We start from the raw sequence: 12,754 nt of genomic DNA on the forward strand, positions 1-12,754 counted from the left end.
GACCTTTTGTATACACACTTTTTGTTCTATTAGATAAGTATTGTTCTAAGTCCACTGGGCAGACCGTGCAAAGGGGTTTTAAAATCGCGGATTTGAGAATCTGAAGTTTGGTGAGATAATTATTAATTATTAGTTAAGATACCACATTCAATTATTACGTCCCGAGCTAAAAAAGTTTATGAAAAGAAAATGTTGATTCAAAACCAGCCAATAAACTGAACAGGACAAAATGATTAGAACAAAACTAGGAAAATATGGCTTCACAGCTAAACCAATAGAGATAGCCAGTTCCTCTACTTTAAAAAGAGAAAGCCAGTTCCTGTTTCAAACAGAGAAAGCCAGCTCCTCCGTTTCAAAAAAGAAAAAAAAACAGTTCCTTTTTTAACAAACAAAATAAAACAAAACAAATTCCTCTGTTTCAAAAAAAGAAAGCCAGTTCCTCCGTTCCAAAAAAAAGCCAGTTCCTCTGTTTCAGCTGAGAGAACACCGCAGCCTGATAAAGAACAATTGTGTGCTGATAATTATTTGCTCTCTTGCCTTCCACTTGACCGATGCGATGACCCATCAAGTGACCAGCGATAAGACTGACATCTAATCTTGACTCGACCAGTGAGTGGTAGAAGTACGACTAACCTGATCAGTGGCCAGATTAGTGTCAATACATGTCCTTAGAATCTGCCATTTGACTAGAGCTTCGATACCAAAGTGAGAACGGGCGGCCAGGAAGGTGTCTGCTGAACCATCTCATGCTTTAACCACCTTCACATTTCATCCCAACCAGAGCAACAATACGGCATAGGTCACGTTGGGTTTTCCCTTTTCATTTTAACAGACTCCCCAACCCCGGACCAGCATACACACTTAAAAATAATTTATCATGTTTAAACATTTTGTTCAAAGTTATATTTTAACAAACAAAACACATCGTTCAGCGAAGACATGTCAACTGATAACAACTGTCTTGCATGCATTGTTCTTTGACACTGCCACCCTGCATGTCAACACTGAAAACTTACTAAAACGACCAACAGATGTGTCAAGTCTCGTAACGGAGAGAGCTCCTAATCCAGCTTGTCAATTTGCTCTAGATAAGATACAAGGGTGTCGGGGGGACTCGGAATTAGTTTTATGGTTGTTCGAATGTGTGGACAATGCCTTGAACTACCTTGTTTTCTTGTTGACGTGACTTCATTTAAATAATGTAGAGTCTATTTATTTTCATGACGTTATCACGCTCTAAAACATAAGTGACATTATCACAAAGAGTGACATTGTCACATAATATATTTTCACATGACAACTGTTTAGGTTGGTTTCATGTTGGTTAGAACTTGAGACATTATTAGACCTTTGGTATCAACTAGAAATTTATTGCCTAGGAAACAAAAAAAAAAAAAGGAAATAAAACTGAACCATGTTTTGTACTAGCCCTGAGAATTGGAACTTGTTTTAGTCCCCTGACTCTGTGTGTGTGTGTCTGTGTGTGTGACAGTGTGTAATATTAAGAAAGACAGAACTCAGACAGACAGTCAGTCAGTTATTCAGAGACAAACGAAAAATCAAACATTCAGACAAATGGCTAGAAAGACATAAATTGTTAGATAGAGACAGAAAGAAAGAGATACAAAAGAGAGAGACAGAGAGAGAGAGAGAGAAAGAGAGAGAGAGAATAAATGCCATGTAACTACTATTACACCCAGAAAGTTTGTCGCACTAAATTGACATGTATCTGACATTCAATGGTGACATGAGTTTGATCAAAAAAGACATGCCAAGGAATCAAATCTCCCCAGAAACCGCAGTTCACTGAAAGTGTACATTTCACTGTTCAGATAAAATATTCATAGCCATAAAACAAACTTTTTTTTATATAGATTTCTGTTGCGTTGTTGTTATCTCGACATGAAGTCAATGAAGTTTATCTCCCCTATAAGTTTGGATTTCTTTTTGTTTCAACGCCTCCAAAGCTCATGGGTTCAGGTGAAACAAAGGGCAAAGATGTACACGTTTAAAAAAAAAACCAACCTCAAATGGTCAAGAATTCATTCCGGTTTTTCTATTTAACCACTTATTAATTAAACAAAACTATTTAACTAAAAAAAATAATAAAGCAAAATAATGTTTATTTTAAATTATTGGCATCTCAACTGATGGATTATGTAATTCTACCAAATTAACTCCGCCAAGTCACTAAGGCAGTACCACCCCCCCCCTCCCCAATCAATCACAGAAGCGGTTATTTGGTGTTTATTTCGTAGACTGGAGTAAATAGACCCAAACCTCTTGTTGAACACAGGCGCAGAGGACGAAAAGGAAAACAGACCTCCTGCGGACAACGGCTTTGACTGCACGATTTGCGGGAAAAATATGTAGGTCGCAACTGGGTTTGCGTGGTCACTGCACTCCTCCTTAATCTTCGGAATCGAAGACATTGCCGTTAGTATTGATAATAAATACAAATACACAGATGCCACAACACACACACACACAAACGTTGTAAGGTCCCATGCACGCCACAACACACACACACACATTGTAAGGTCCCATGCACGCCACAACACACACACACACACGAGCAAATGTGACCTTCCTATCTGTGGAGTGAAGCATAAACAAGGGGATTATCAACACGCACGAACATACACAGAGCTATACACACAAACACACACTTTATCGATTAGAGTGAAGAAATATGAGTTTCTAAAACTCTACTTTGATAGTATGTGATTTTAACCAACCATCCACAGCAACTTGAAAGATTCAACAAACTACATACTACATACTACTCCTAGCACTACTGTAATAAAGGCCAACCCCATTTCAACAACCGCATTAAGTCTACGAAAACATGGGCCAACCTCAGCAACCACAGTTAGTGCATGCTAACAATGGTCAGCCCAAAACTACCTCAGAAGGGAACGACAGTAACCATCGTATTCTCTAAGGACTAGTTTGACAGTGGGTTTGTGTTGACCATCCCTGACAGGGAATATTGAAACATACCTGTTCTTTTAAGCCTTTCTAAGCTCTGTGCTCAGGATTCAGAGAATTCAATATGAATTAGGCAATAAGATCAAAGCAAAAACCAAACAAGTTTTCAAAGAAAAACAAAAACAGCTGAGTCCTGCTTTATGTATAAAAATATTAAATTTTTTTTTGGACTAGAATGAAAGATTTCGATTTCTCTGTCTTCGTGGAGAAAAAAAATACAGTCTAGAAAAGCGAAGGTAAGAATTGCGAAGGTAAGAATTGCGAAGGTAAGAATTGCAAGTAGATCTAAAGTGTTATCGCCTTTTGAAGTTTTTAATACCCAAATTCTCCAGATTTGCAGCGTTTGATAAACACACCTGCAATTCTGTCTTGTGTTTATACGCAGCGACCGCCGACTGATAACATTGAAGTCAGTATCCCATTGAATAACGAAAGTTTGCTTTCTTTATTGTATACCTAAAATGGGTCGGTAATCAAGATAATTTTTTTTATGCGAACAGTTATCTTTCTTTGTGGGTAGGTGTTAATTACGTGTTCTTTCTCTCCCCTTCCCCCACCCCCCCCCAAAAAAAAAAAAAAACAATTTATGTGAATGATATATAAGGCTTGTCTTCGTGTCCGAAGATTAGTGAGAAATATAGTATTTCCCGTGGCTGCGCAGCTCCAGCTGTGACCTACATATTTTGCCACATCCAGGGCAAGCATAACCATTGTCCGCAGGTGGTCGATTTAGATTTTCTTTTCGTCGTCTGCATTTGTCCTAGGCAGCAGATTTTCTTTTGGTCTCAAATGTGAATGATATGTGTACAATAAAATAATATATATGACCAGGTGAGATTTTAGCTTATGTGAACAATATAAATACCAATAAAATGCATTTTATTGGGAGAAGGTCGGTCCATTTAGCAGGAATTTTAAGTTATTCGGTATCAGGATACAAAACTTTGTCCTCAACATGCGCTGGCAAGCACACAGATATCTCTTACATTAGAAATTTAACGTTCAACATGGACTTGTCTAGTTTCACAATGACCTGGTCAGGAGGCGAAATATAGAACTTAGCGCCTTTTTAAACCGATTCCTCGTTTGGTAAGCATTTACGAAACCGGGCACATAGTTAAATATGCTCCCCCCCCCCCTTTGTGGAACATTTTAGCACCCAATGTCAAGTGATACCAGCTCTAGCCAGAAGTCCTGTACCGTTAGATGTGTGTAACTTAATCCTGGGTACTAGTCCTTGACTATCAGTGCCAGCAGATCTGTTATCTCAATCTCATGCTAAAATACCAAGTCTCCAGTTACTGATGACTATCTTTGAAATGCCAGAGGTTCTCGTGTTACGATTAAGTCCGAAAAGTTTATTTTATGAAATATTATCGAATAGAGTAAATTGAAAATCTTCTCATTTCAATCATCATGTCTAATATCTGAACAGCTCGATCATAGTGTCGCCTCTACTCGAACTTTGCTACAATTAGTGGAGGAAATGCTTACGCAAATATTGTCTTTTTGGAAACAATCATGACTTCATCGTTTTCTAAATTTGTCAAATCAGTTAGAAATGAAATATATTTTCAGTAAAAATCTTGAAATATTTCCAAATAATTGAGAACCATTGCAATAGTCCATCAGAATAGAGAGCTTAGGTTACTTCATTTATTACGACATAAATAGTGACCTAGTCTTCTCTACAACTACAACCTCCAGAAAAAATAACCCCCATGAATCCCAGGAGAGGTTTATAGTAACCCTGGAAGATTTGTGTTCTTTGATAAGAGACTTGAGTCTGAGATAACAGATAGTTTTAAGACTAACCAGATTATTGAATTATATTTTCGTTAGTTCCATGAATGTTTAAGGGAAAACTCATTGACAGCTGCAAGAAGTGATGTGGTCTTTCAATGTGGACATTGTTGGATGACAAGACAGATGCAAACAATAACAAAGAAAAAAAGAAAATATGAAAACAAAACATGGTGGAGAAAAAATTTTTTATAAAAAAGTCAAATACCTAATTTATTCAGCAGTTCAGGTCACGAGGTCATAATATAATAATTCAAGGCATTTTATACATGTATTTTATTTTGGAACAAAAAAAAAAGGGGGGGGGGGCGGGGGAGTGCATTCCAAAAATTATCATAAATCAGAATCAAAACCTTATAAAATATCATTTGGGATTTAAATTTAACGAACAATTACGAGGCGTTGTAGCGTTTGGTTAAGCTCCTGGCTTCATAACCAATAGATCACCAGTTCGAATTCTAGTTCTGAACTTTGGCACCAACCTGAGTCAACCCAACTGTAATCTGGGAACCTGACTTTTGTGGAAGAAATTAAAGACAGTTCGTGGTCAATAAAAAAACGGATGGACCAGAAGCTGTAAACAAGGGTTTACTTTGTGTTTACTTTGAGAACCTACATACATGACAGTTCAACGACTAGAAAGTTAGTTCTCTCCCTTTTGGTACCAACAACTAAAAGACAAAAATGTTGCTCTTGCTACAGTACACTGAAAGAAACAATTAGGAAGAAATTTTAGACCAGTGTTTCCCAAACTGTATTCCGCGGAACCATAGTGTTCCTCGAGGCTTCAATAGGTGTTCCTCGAGGCTTCAATGTGTTCCTCGAGGCTTCAATAGGTGTTCCTCGAGGCTTGAATGGGTGTTCCACGAACTACTGGAATAATTAACTAGTAGGCCACCGCGTGAATGAATCTCCGTAAAAATTTTCAGCAAAGTGTTCCGATAAATACTCAGAATGTGCGAAGTGTTCCGATAATAAACAGGTTGGGAACCACTGGGCCTAGACCTAGAGTTAGAGACTCAATACACTCTAAAGTTTTCCTTACTATCTGGCAATGCTTTTGTTTTCTCGTTCGAATGGCAAAGAATAAAACAACAAAAGAAAAAAAAAACTAAACCATGCAAAGATGAAAACTAGCTTGCAGAGATACTACAACTTCATGGTACCGGTATGCTACTGATATGGAGAAATACAGAAAATGGCCAAACATTCCAATAGAAATAGAGCAAGCCCAGTTGAGATAAAACCCTGCTGGTTGAGTTGACAAGATAGTCCCAAGTTGTTGACCCCTTGCTGGCCATGAGATAGGCTCATTCGTTGACCCCGGGTCGCTGTCCAGTGGAGTGGTGTTGTGCTTTCCTTCAAGTGTGCGAACGTGTGGGGTGTGGAGGGGGCACTGAGAGGGGCGCAGATTACTGGGCAGCAGGTATGGGGTCCTCTAACGCTATCAGGGGCGGATCACCTGGAGGGTGACACGCTAGCTGTAGGAAGATAACAGGACTGACGGACTTGGGCAAGATGTTTTGGTTTTCTTTGGGGAAATAATAGCCAGTGATCCCAGGCCTCTTCCCACGCTGCATACATTCAAGTGTTCCAATAGTGTTATACTCAGGAATGTGCACATTTTCATCATTTATTTTGTAGCTTTAAGTAGAGCCAACATTTCATCATTTATTTTGTAGCTTTAAGTAGAGCCAACATTTCATCATTTATTTTGTAGCTTTAAATAGAGCCAACATTTCATCATTTATTTTGTAGCTTTAAGTAGAGCCAACATTTCATCAAATAACTATTACAAGGGAAGAGACTCTCCTATTACTTTGTATTCACTTTAGAGTGATGGATGGATAGTTCTCAAGGATTCATAGTAGCGTTCTATAGGTCACATTTGAAAAATAAAAGTTTAAATATGAACTGATTAACTAAAATATGTGTACATACTTAATAACATTTCATAATAATAATAAGGCTTGTCTTCGAGTCCGAAGATTAGTGAGGAATGCAGTATTTCCCGTGACTGCGCAACCCCAGCTGTGACCTACACATTCTGCCACACCCAGGGCTAGCATAACCATTGTCATAACTTTGTAATAACATTTCATACTAAAATGATAATTGCTTATTTTTGTCTACTTTGATTTGTTTGTTTAAATTGTAACAAATATTTTCGCCTCTATTCTGGTTTACGGACACACAACTTCTGTTCGTTGAAAAGTGTACGATAACTTTCCTATGTGTGTGTGTGTGTACAGTGTTCCTCAAACTGTGGGATGCAACTTGCTGACAAGAGGAGCTCAAAGGCTTTTTTTTTCAAAGATAAAAAATCGTATCAGTTGCACTATATTTTAACATCCATATCTGACTAACTTCTAAGAAACAAGACTTTATTCTCAATGTTAGACTTTATTCTCAATGTTAGACTTTATTCTCAATGTTAGACTTTATTCTCAATGTTAGACTTTATTCTCAATATTAGACTTTATTCTCAATGTTAGACTTTATTCTCAATATTAGACTTTATTCTCAATATTAGACTTTATTCTCAATGTTAGACTTTATTCTCAATGTTAGACTTTATTCTCAATGTTAGACTTTATTCTCAATGTTAGACTTTATTCTCAATATTAATTTAACATAGTCGATAAATTACGTGGCACCTTTGAAATTAAAACTGACCTACAAATTGGACTTAGGACATTTTCGCGGAAGCGCAAGAAATAAGATCAGTTTAATGCGTTCTTTTAATAACAGAAGCTCAAGTACATGAACAAAACAGGCCCGCTACAAGACGTGAACTAGGCCCGTTACAAGACGTGAACAAACTAGGCTCGTTACAAGACGTGAACAAACTAGGCCCGCTACAAAACGTGAACAAACTAGGCCCGCTACAAAACGTGAACAAACTAGGCCCGTTAAAAGACGTGAACAAACTAGGCCCGTTACAAGACGTGAACAAACTAGGCCCGTTACAAGACGTGAACAAACTAGGCCCGTTACAAGACGTGAACAAACTAGGCTCGTTACAAGACGTGAACAAACTAGGCCCGTTACAAGACGTGAACAAACTAGGCCCGTTACAAGACGTGAACAAACTAGGCTCGTTACAAAACGTAAACAAACTAGGCTCGCTACAAAACGTGAACAAAATAGGCTCGTTACAAGACGTGAACAAACTAGGCCCGTTACAAGACGTGAACAAACTAGACTCGTTACAAGACGTGAACAAACTAGGCCCGTTACAAGACGTGAACAAACTAGGCCCGTTACAAGACGTGAAAAAACTAGGCTCGTTACAAAACGTGAACAAACTAGGCCCGTTACAAGACGTGAACTAGGCCCGTTACAAGACGTGAACAAACTAGGCCCGTTACAAGACGTGAACAAACTAGGCTCGTTACAAAACGTGAACAAACTTGGCCCGCTACAAAACGTGAACAAAATAGGCTCGTTACAAGACGTGAACAAACTAGGCCCGTTACAAGACGTGAACAAACTAGACTCGTTACAAGACGTGAACAAACTAGGCTCGTTACAAGACGTGAACAAACTAGGCTCGTTACAAGACGTGAACAAACTAGGCCCGTTACTAAACGTGAACAAACTAGGCTCGTTACAAGACGTGAACAAACTAGGCCCGTTACTAAACGTGAACAAACTAGGCTCGTTACAAGACGTGAACAAGCTAGGCCCTCTACAAGACGTGAACAAACTAGGCCCTCTACAAAACGTGAACAAACTAGGCTCGTTACAAGACGTGAATAAACTAGGCCCGTTACAAGACGTGAACAAACTAGGCTCGTTACAAGACGTGAACAAACTAGGCTCGTTACAAGACGTGAACAAACTAGGCCCGTTACTAAACGTGAACAAACTAGGCTCGTTACAAGACGTGAACAAACTAGGCCCGTTACTAAACGTGAACAAACTAGGCTCGTTACAAGACGTGAACAAGCTAGGCCCTCTACAAGACGTGAACAAACTAGGCCCTCTACAAAACGTGAACAAACTAGGCTCGTTACAAGACGTGAATAAACTAGGCCCGTTACAAGACGTGAACAAGCTAGGCCCTCTACAAGACGTGAACAAACTAGGCCCTCTACAAAACGTGAACAAACTAGGCTCGTTACAAGACGTGAACAAACTAGGCCCGTTACAAGACGTGAACAAGCTAGGCCCTCTACAAGACGTGAACAAACTAGGCCCTCTACAAAACGTGAACAAACTAGGCCCGTTACAAGGCGTGTTGCTACACACGAGAATGACTAGGAACCAACCCATACAAATGTACTCTACTAGTACTACTGCATCGAATGACTCTTACTGTGGTCCCGTCCCACCCTTGTTCAATTAACTTGACCTGAGCTCTTCTTACTGGGAGAAACAAAAAAGTGCGCTGTGGATGGCCTTGAGAATGATTTTCTGAAGGTCAGAGTGCAGGAATACGCCTTAAAAGCAATAAGCAGCACTCTCCAAGACAACTAGCTGTCAAAAAGGTGCTAGAATGTAATTTAAAAAAGAAAAAATTGGTATGTGTCCAGGATAGTCCATAGTGCGGAATCAAAATAGAATCAGATAACACTAGGATATTTTTAGCCGTCAATGTCCATGTGGCGTCAAGTTTACTGTTAATGGGGTTATAAATAGCAGCTAAGGGAGGATAACTCTTTTAGCTGTTTATCCTTAAGGATCTTTCTGAGAAAGAGAAAGTTGGGGGAATGGGGATTAAAATATTTTTAGAAAAATAAATTGCCATTAACCTAATTATACAAACTCGTTGAATTGTAGTTACTATGTGAAAAGTTTTGTTTTGTCTGATAAGATATTTAAGCTGTTTACAACATCTTGCTACAGAGTTCTCTTTCCATACATTTCCATGATAATTTCAATTATAGTTTCCACTATCTCTATATCCAGATATATGTAAAAAAATAAAAAGAGTAGTGGACAGCTGGTCAACATTAGGTACATACCACATATAATTTGTATTATTTTCGTTTTGTCTCGTACCCTCCTATAGACAGGCAGCATGTGGTCCACGTCCCGTAATTTGCATGCAACCTGAATTTCTTATCTGTGAGTGACCCTCAGACCATCAGGTGAGAGAGCACCATAGCCTCCCCTTCCTGCACAGTTCAGTATTATCTAACAGTTACTAGAGAGACGGTCATTGCTAAAGATGATTTCAACTTTTTCTTCTGTATCTTTAGAATTAATTTGTTTTGATTTTTTAAATTCTTATTGAGTATATGACAAATGATCATTAGAATTGTTTGGAATTGTCCAGTATGATAAGGTCTGACATTAGAATTGTCCAGTATGATCAGGTCTGACGGAATGAAAACTTAAAAAGACCGCCAGTGGACAACAGCTTTGTCTTCACAAGTAAGTCAAAAGTGAAAGTTTCCCCTTCAGATCTTTGGGGCAGATAATGTAAAGGTCATTTGTTTCTTATGGCAAATGGTTAGCGAGCAAAGTGTTATGTGGTCAGCACAACGACCAACCGCCTTTACTTTACCCAACATAAATCTATTAGGGTTGGGTGGATTCATTTGCGTCCTTAAGATCCCTAAAAAATAATTTTAAAATCCCAGTCTTTAAGCAAGATTCGAACCAGGGACTCTCAGTTCAGACGTAATGCGCATCACCATTCAGCCACCATTATTATAATCTTATCAGATCTTAGTTAACTGTAACTTCTAACAAATAGTAGCTTAGACTTATTTTCTAGTAAACTAACTCACTACATATTTATTCATTATGCTATATGTTTTACATTAATTAGGACTGAGAGGAATTACGATGAATATTTCCGTCAATGTAAAACAGTCATGTTTGAAACCAAGAAGTATTATAAATATGCTTGACTCTGTGTATGTGTGTTCTGTTTGTAACTAATTGTATGAAGTACTATTTACCTTTTGGTCTTCTACAACTTGTTCTGTTTGTGTAATCCTGCTTGTTTACGTCATCACTTCTTGTGCTGTTTCTTTCTTTCACTTTCACTAAAGAGAAGTACAGTCACATGATGGGTTCAGTTTTAAAGGAAGATTTAGCAGTGACCTCATTAAAGATCACACAATGTCTTCATCAAATTAGATTTTATCTCCTAAGAATTTTTTTTGGACTGTAATTTTTTTCCTAGACTCCTTCTTTTCGGGAATGTCTGGAAATTTAGACTAGGCGTTAAGCTTTGTTTCCTTACAAGGGGAAGTAATTCACAGGCTGTTTCGTCTGCCTTGATGAGAAAATGATGAAGTGGGTAAGAGCCAGGATCAAACGTTTGTCATCTGGGAAAGAAAGGGAGACAACTGTTGATGTCAAATTGAAAACAAAACAAAAAAACACATCTCTTTCTCTCTGTCTGTCTGTCTCTCTCTAGAGTGTAACAGGACCAATATTACTTTTTATGATAGGAGAGCTACTATAATGTGTAGTTTTGAATAAGAACTACGCTCCATTGAAAAACATATATCACTAAAATAAAGTAAGAATGGAAAGAAATAAACAAGATATAGTATATATATATATATATATATGCATATAAATATATGATAGTATAAACATAGTAATATATGAACTAAGGCAAAAGACCTATAAAAGTAGGTCCTGTTAGTGCGAGCTCAGTCTCCGGACTAATAGACCAATGTATATGTAAGACTACTGAATGAATGAAACCTGCGAATACCGAAATTCAAACATTTCTCTATTCTACATACACGACAATTATAATCACAACTTGTTTTTTTCTTTTATTGATGTTTATTAAATAAATATTCTAGGTTACGCTCTGTGTAACGGAAGGATACGTGTTCAAACCTCTCTTGGAAATGCTCAATAACTGCACAATGTTTTCAACATGTGTTCACACGCGCACAGCTCACGGGCACCCAGACCTCCCACTCAATGTCATGGCGGCGAAGATAGGACAGCGACGATTGGTTGATTTCATAACAACGGGAATTCTTGGCCTAGTCTTTAATGTAAGGTAGCAATGGCGACACAGATTGTATTGATCAAATAAACTGCTTCAAATGTAAACCACTACTTATATAGGAAGATGGTGAAAATTAGTGAAAGAAGATGTTTAAGGAACAAGACAAAAAACATTGGTAGTTTCAGTGCCGTTTTTTTTTAAATCATTTCACTGAATTTCAGCTCATAAATAGAGCATTGTACATGATTTTGTTTACAATAGTGAAGCACAATATTATGTAAGTCAAATGTTAGGGCACCGTGGCTGAGTGGCTAAGCGCTTGGCTTCCGAACCTGGGGCTCTGACTTCGAATCCCTGTGAAGACTGGAATTTTTACATTAGGAATTTTTAGAGCGCCCCTGAGTCCACCCATTTGTAAAAAAAAATATATATATAAATGTCGGAACTACTAATGACCTAAAACTAGTTAGCAGTAGATCGTCTATGGATTTATGTGACATAATATTAAAAATAAATAGATGTGCAGTGAACATTTGTTGTTTTGTTATACGCGATAATACTACATCGTCAGAATCTTGATAAGACGACCACCAACAGGCTTTGTACAAAATTAATGACAGGTTACTGGCTGATTGCTAAATTATTCATTTTGTTTTTAAGACATATATGAGACATTCCAAAGAGGATTTCATATGCCGGAGTTTCATAAAGACATGATCTAATTGGCTGAACATTTTCTTCGTTTTATGAACTGAATTTGCTCTAACACTGTTGACATTTAGAATGTTTCTCATTAAGGTTAACATTTAACCTTTGTGATTAGCATATCAGGATTAACTAGAATGCTATCCTTGTTTCTACTTTTTTTTTAGTCTACCGACGTGCTGACAACAAAGTCAAGAGAAGACCACTCCAGATTTCAAGGTGTTGATGCCATTGCTGAGTTATCTTCGTGATTTTGAGAGAAGATTAAAACCGGGGACAGGTTGAATCAGGGATCAAAAGGGCGAGAAGAAAGGGTGGGGG

At 37.9% G+C, this 12,754-nt stretch overlaps 1 protein-coding gene across 8 annotated transcripts in view; it reads right to left on the reverse strand.

The window, feature by feature from the left end:
- LOC106069424 (four-jointed box protein 1-like) overlaps window positions 1-12,754 on the reverse strand; it is a 158,280-nt gene that overhangs the window by 34,584 nt on the left and 110,942 nt on the right. For 5 of the 8 annotated variants that reach the window (XM_013229079.2, XM_013229081.2, XM_013229080.2 and 2 more), the window contains exon 3: window positions 10,710-11,081. The exons of the other annotated variants lie outside the window; for them this stretch is intronic. The gene's annotated coding sequence lies outside the window, so the exon portion shown is untranslated. The remainder of the gene's footprint in view (window positions 1-10,709; window positions 11,082-12,754) is intronic. 8 annotated transcript variants of the gene reach the window in all.

Source organism: Biomphalaria glabrata, chromosome 6, assembly GCF_947242115.1.
Source record: "Biomphalaria glabrata chromosome 6, xgBioGlab47.1, whole genome shotgun sequence".
NCBI lineage: Eukaryota > Metazoa > Mollusca > Gastropoda > Planorbidae > Biomphalaria > Biomphalaria glabrata.